This window comes from Nicotiana attenuata, chromosome 10, assembly GCF_001879085.1.
Source record: "Nicotiana attenuata strain UT chromosome 10, NIATTr2, whole genome shotgun sequence".
Classification (NCBI taxonomy): domain Eukaryota; kingdom Viridiplantae; phylum Streptophyta; class Magnoliopsida; order Solanales; family Solanaceae; genus Nicotiana; species Nicotiana attenuata.
The window spans coordinates 12,716,319-12,723,018 of NC_031998.1; positions in this window are offsets into that span (position 1 = coordinate 12,716,319).

Sequence of the window (6,700 nt, forward strand, 5' to 3'; positions counted from 1 at the left end):
ATATATGTAGGTATATTGAAAGGTGATACCCAATAAAGTCCACTTGCAAGAAATATTCATCACTTTGCCTAGGAAATTAATATGTAAAGTAGATAAGTGGACCAACCTCCCAACAAGCTTGAATAGCAAAAACTAAGAGGATGTGGGAAAATTTTCCAATTTTGTTCTTTGCTATAATGATAATATATGATAGTAGCGTTACAAAAAAATTATATATATATATATATATATATATATATATATTATATGTTATATACAAAAATTATACAAATTTTATATACTTTTTAGCTATCGAATATAAATAGTTTTGGTGTGGACTAAAAGTTTAAGAAGCCCTGAGCAATACAATCTTGAATTAGCAAGCTGTTGAATCGTAATAAGAAGTTTTACGTAAAACTTCAAACTGAATGCATTTACATGATTTTATATTTATAACTAAAATCAACATATTTAGAAATTATACATCCAATAAATTGAAAAATTGTAGCACAAAAAATTGATCAACTCTCCAAATAATAATGTCAATACAACACAACAAGTCAACAACATATAAGTGTGATTCCATAAGTGGGGTTTAGGGAGGGTTATGATGTACACTTAAACCTTACCCCTATCTTGTGCGAAGTAGAGAAATTGTTTCTGATAGACTCGGCTCACGCAAATAATAATGTCAATCTTCTTACATAAATTATAAAGGAGATATATCATTCTAACAAGTTATGTTTCTCTAGGGTTTTAAAAGGGAATGTATTATGGAGTAGTATTTTTCACCAACTTAATTAATAGGCTACTATTCCTGAAAGTATGTGACTGTTTCTTGGTTGACCAATAGAGAGACAGTAGCCTCAATTATATGAATATTCTTTTTGGCAAATTAAAGTCAATAATAAACTTTACAATATGGTTGCCTGAGTTGCTATGTCAAATTGTCAATGGGTTTGGATAAAAAAGGGAAAGAAATTATTAGAGACAAATTTACTTACTTTTAAAATGTGTTCATCTTAGAAAAGGTTTCATTCATTAATTTAGCCTTTAGTTTGCTGCAACAAAAAGAACGGATTTAGGATTTATATTTGATGGATTAACCGATTTTTATGTTCTTATCATTAGATCTATTATACTTTTAAAATAGTATTAAAAATTTAATGATTTTCAGTGATCGGAAAAAGATCTTTGAAAATGATTAATATTCTCATCTTCATGTGAATTCTACAAAATTTCTAAGCAGGCGTTTGGACATAAAAATTACTGTATAATTTTTGAAAAAAAGTAGTATTTGGAGTTAGGTTGAAAAATAAAAAATAGTATTTGAAATTTAAAAGTATCCGATGGTCTATCGGAAACAGCTTCTCTACTCCTTCGGGGTAGGAGTAAGGTCTGTGTACACAACTACACACTACCCTCCCCAGACCACACTTGTGGGATTTTACTGGGTCGTTGTTGTTGTTGGAATTTGAAATTATGTTTAGACATGCATTTCACTTGAAAAAATATTGTTGTTTTGTGAGTGGGGAACAAAAAATTTCTAAATTTTTTGAAAAAGTGGTCAAAACCACTTTTTGATTTTTGGAATCTCATTTTCGAAAATTTTTCAAAACTTGTAAAATTTTATGGATAAACACATTTTTGAAATTTGTTTTTGAAAAAAAAGATTTTTTTTATGGACAAATATGGCCTTAGTTTTCTAATATCAAGCCTCACCACTACTGGTCATCAGAATACCTTTTAATGCATAAACACTAAACGAATAATATTTAAAAAATTGTAATGCATTTTAAACTGTTAATACAATTTTCTTAACACCATTTCACACCACATATCGCATGCTCAGTGGATCTTAATTAATTTATTATACTAATATTAGGAAACACAAAGTCCTCAGCCTATCTACTTCTCCCACATAATCATTGGAAGGATACATTTTGTCCACATATTTTGACCCTCGATAAATACTACGTATAATTTGGTCTGGTGGAAAGAGTTAAAGTTGGAGCATGAAAAGTAAAAGTGGGTGGGTAATAATTGTGGTAAATATTTACCCAAACCGGATATTTACATCAGATTACACAACCTTAATAATTAAATATTAAAGTAATCATAGTTATGTAATAAATAATATAAAACATATGTTTTGGATTCTTTGGATGATATAATCATATTTTATGTTACCTATCTTTTAATATTTTTGTTCGATCCTTTAAGAAATAGATGAACTAGTAATAATGACTTCTTGGATTATAGTCTTAATATAAAAGGATTCATCTAAATTATTTCTTTATTTTTTCTAAAAACGTCTCACATAATTAACATTCTACTAAGAGTAAACTTAAAGTAACTTGTGATAAATGACTTTTTAATTTTCTAAAACGCAAAATATTTTGATTTCGATTGGTGATCGGTCTACTCAAAGCATAATATTTCGTTCACGGTCTTCTATATCCCCACATATCCAATTTTAAATATGTATTAACTTCTATATATATATATACACACACACACATTGTGTATGTAATATAAAAAAAAAATTTGAAATTTTATACTTACACTTTTTCGGCTACTAAACTTAGATAGTATCTATCACGGGCTAAAAGTAATAATACCTCAATTAACTAAACTAATAAAGCTTAATTAGGTTATATCCATCTCTATAGAATTTGAAGGGGCGTTAAGTGAGGGAAGCTGGTTGACATTAGGATGGATTAAAAAGCCATTAAACTGTACATAGATCTATGTATTAAAAATAATATCACATCTGAAAAAAATAGAGCTTTATTAGTTACTTACAAGAAAAGACAAAACCTAAAAAGAAAAGGAGATAACTATTAAAGAAGCACTGGATGTTGGTGGATATAATGTGCAGTTAGTTTATTGTTTCACACGTTATCAACTTAGCCAAAAACCATGTCTTTTCATGCTCTTCAGAGGACTGAAAGAATAATATAATAAGACTTTAAGTTATATATATATATATATATATATATATATATATATATATATATATATATATATATATATATATATATATATATATATATAGGATATATCTCGTTATACAGTTTGAGATCACATTTATCTCGTATTTGGTTATTGTTCTTAGCTAAAATTGATATAAGTTCATATAAAAAATGATAGTAGTATTTATTTTAGGATATCTTTTTCCAAACCAAACGACCCCTTATAATGTATAACAAAGTTTTTACGTCAACGGTGTTATGTAATTAGTTATAACATGTTATTTATTATTTGTTCTAAATTAGCAATTAATTTTATTAAACAAAATTATCTTCTAGGAGTATAACCATGCTTGCACTGCGTCTATTACTCAAAAGGTCACTGAACTATCTCATATTTTCTTCTAAAGTCACTTTTCTTTCGTTTGTAACAACAAAGTCACTGAACTATGTATACTGCACTCAGAAGGTCACTCAACTAGATTTTCCAAATTTTGGATTGCCAAATACCTATTTTACCCTCTAAATTATAAACGTTTATCTTCTTTTTATTATTTTTAAACTTTTTAATATTATGATTTTTCCTTTTTAACTTATATTACGGACTTACCTATAGAATAAATAAATATTATTTACAAATTAAAAAAATAAAAAATATTTAAGCATTTAATGCTAGAATAATAAAATAATGAGTATAGTAAAAAAATTAATTAGAATAATTTGTTAGTAATAATAATTTTATTATTAACAACAAAAATTCAAAACTTTATTTACACAATTCAGAATGAAAGAAAATAAAGGTTGTAACATATATATTCTATGCATGTAATATAAAAATAATTATTAAATAAAGGTATTTTATAATATACATTATATATTCTTGAAAATTATGCTCAATTATGTTATACATATCCCGTGCACGACTTAACATAGCATATTTTATCCTATACAGATAGTCCCCCTGCTTTCCGGTGACATAACTTTGATTGAGTATAATTTTCAATAATATATTATGTATATTGTAAAAATACCCTTATTTGAATAATTATTTTATATTACGTGCATGGAATACATATTTTACACCTTTATTTTCTTTCATTCTGAATTGTGTAAACAAATTTTGAATTTTTGTTGTTAATACTATAATTATTATTACTAACAAATTATTCTAATTAATTTTTTTTACCATGCTCATTATTTATTATTCCAGCATATATATGCTTAAATACTTTTTAGTTTTTAATTTATATATAATATTTATTTATTCATAGGTAAGTCTGTAATATAAATTAAAAAGGGAAAATTACAATATTAAAAGTTTAAAAATAATAAAAAGAAGATAAATTTTTATAATCTAAAGGGTAAAATAGGTATTTGGCAATCTAAAATTTGGAAAATCTTGTTGAGTGACCTTCTGAGTGCAATAAGCATAGTTCAGTGACTTTGTTGCTACAAACGAAAGAAAAGTGACTTTAGGAGATAATTTGGGATAGTTCAATGACCATTTGAGTAATGGACTCTGCTTGCACTAATGGAATGGTTGCTTAATTTTTAAGCCATTATTATTATTATTATTATTATTTTGTATAAATATCATATACAAATCTATATTTGCTAAAGTAAGGGGTTCGTGCACTTCACATCTACAATATAAAAAATAGAAACACATAAATTAATTGCTTTGACTCATAATTAATTTGAAGGGTTTTTTATAAAAAGAATCATTTTCATGTATTTTATTTTGTGATTGTACGAGGACCTTGATATCACGTCGTAATTTGAAAGCTCTTTATAGTTTCATAATTTAATTACTTTGTGATTTGACGTCGAAGATCTCAATTACTCGACACGTCAAAGTAAGTTTCTCATTAATTTCTTCTTAAGATCACTTTTCCCTTTTCTTTTGATAATTTGAGAACATCCTGTAAACAAGTTAAAGACCTTGATATCATGTTGCAATTAAAAAGTTTTAAAAATCCATTTTCATGTATTAATTTACTTAGTGATTAGAAGAAACCTCAACATCATAAAATATCTAGCTAATTAAACTGAGAAACAATTTCTTCTTCTAATATTTTAAAGTACTTTTCCCCTTATTTTTAATTATTAGAGTCGTCAGTAAACAATCTTAAGATTTGATATCATGTCATTTAAAAATTTCATTATCATTTTCATGTATTAATTTACTTTATTCATTAGACGAAGACTTCAATATCATCGAAGATGGGTGGAACTAGAAGGTAAAGCTACAACAAGTTCTATTGAAATCAGTAATTTTAGTCCAAATTGTATTAATTTTTTTACTAAGTATGCATAAACCTTAAATTTAGAATCCAATTACTAATACATAATAAAATTTAGAACCCATAATATTTAATCCTGGCTTCTCTTCTATCATAAAATAGGCCAATATATATGCTTTCCATTAAATTCTTAGTAGCGTTCGGATATGAAAATTGTGATTTTTGAAAAAATTAGTATTTGGAATTAAGTTGAAAAATGGTATTTGAAATTTGATGTTATGTTTGAATATTTATTTCACATGAAAAAATATAGTAGTTTTGTGAGTGAAAAAAAAAATCTGATAATTTTGAAAAAGTGGTTTTAACCACTTTTTAGTTTTTGAAAAATTTATTTTTGAAAAAAATTCAAAAACTTGTAAAATTTTATGGATAAATATATTTTAAAATTAGTTTTTAATTTTATAGACAAACATGGCCTTAATCTTTCGTCCCGTAAACAAATTTTCCTTGCCAAAAGTTGCAACCCCACTTTCTCTTCGTCAATGAGAAAATAATTTTAATTTCTTCTACTATGATTGGTGTGATTATTCACTCAAAGTTTAATTCGTCAAATATAGTGTCCTTAATTAATAGTGTCGTAAATTAGTGTCCTAAAATCTAATTAAAAAAAGTCTTTCAACGCATGAGTAGGTGTAATTAACGACAAAGAGTTTGCTTCCGTCACTTCTCTTCCCGCGAAGCGACAACTAACATTTAAAAATGCACCTAATTTGCTCCCACTTTCACGCTCCTATCTACTTCGTGCTACCCACGCTCTCAAGGACTGCAACTCAACTCAACTCAACTCAATTACAAAGTTTATTAGTTAAAGATAATTAAGTACTAACAAAATACATTTCAAAAATTTACAACATTAGTTATTGATTTGATGCAAATATATAATACGAGTAAGTAAGTTTTTTTTTTGTTTTTCACCTGTGTCGAGTACACTTTGGGCTTAACTAATTCGAATTCGTGCCGAATAATTTCACTTTAGAGAGTTCTTTATCAAATATAATTTATTTTTCAGGACTCAAACCGAGACTCTGATTAAGAATGGAGGAATACTTGACACTCTAGTATAATCATTGGTAATAGTAAGTAATGTTGCTATTTAGCATTCGCTGGTAGGATTATTCCATGTCCTACAATCTGTGTTGCGCAGACTCTTCAAATATGCTGTTGTATCCGTATTGGATCTTCTAAAAATGCATTATTTTTGAAGGATCTGACACATACATGTTAACATTTTTGAAGAGTCCGAGAAAAATATAGCCAACCATTAAAATGTGTTTTGTATTTTATTTTGAACATTATCCTAAAATAATTGTCCAAAAACACCAAAGGCAATCTAAATTCTATCTGACTTAAGAGCGTGCGGCTATGGATATTCCCATGTTAGGACCCAATGGGCAATCACAAAGTTGAGTGAGAGTGACCTGGTGCGCATATTTCAACCCCCAAAAG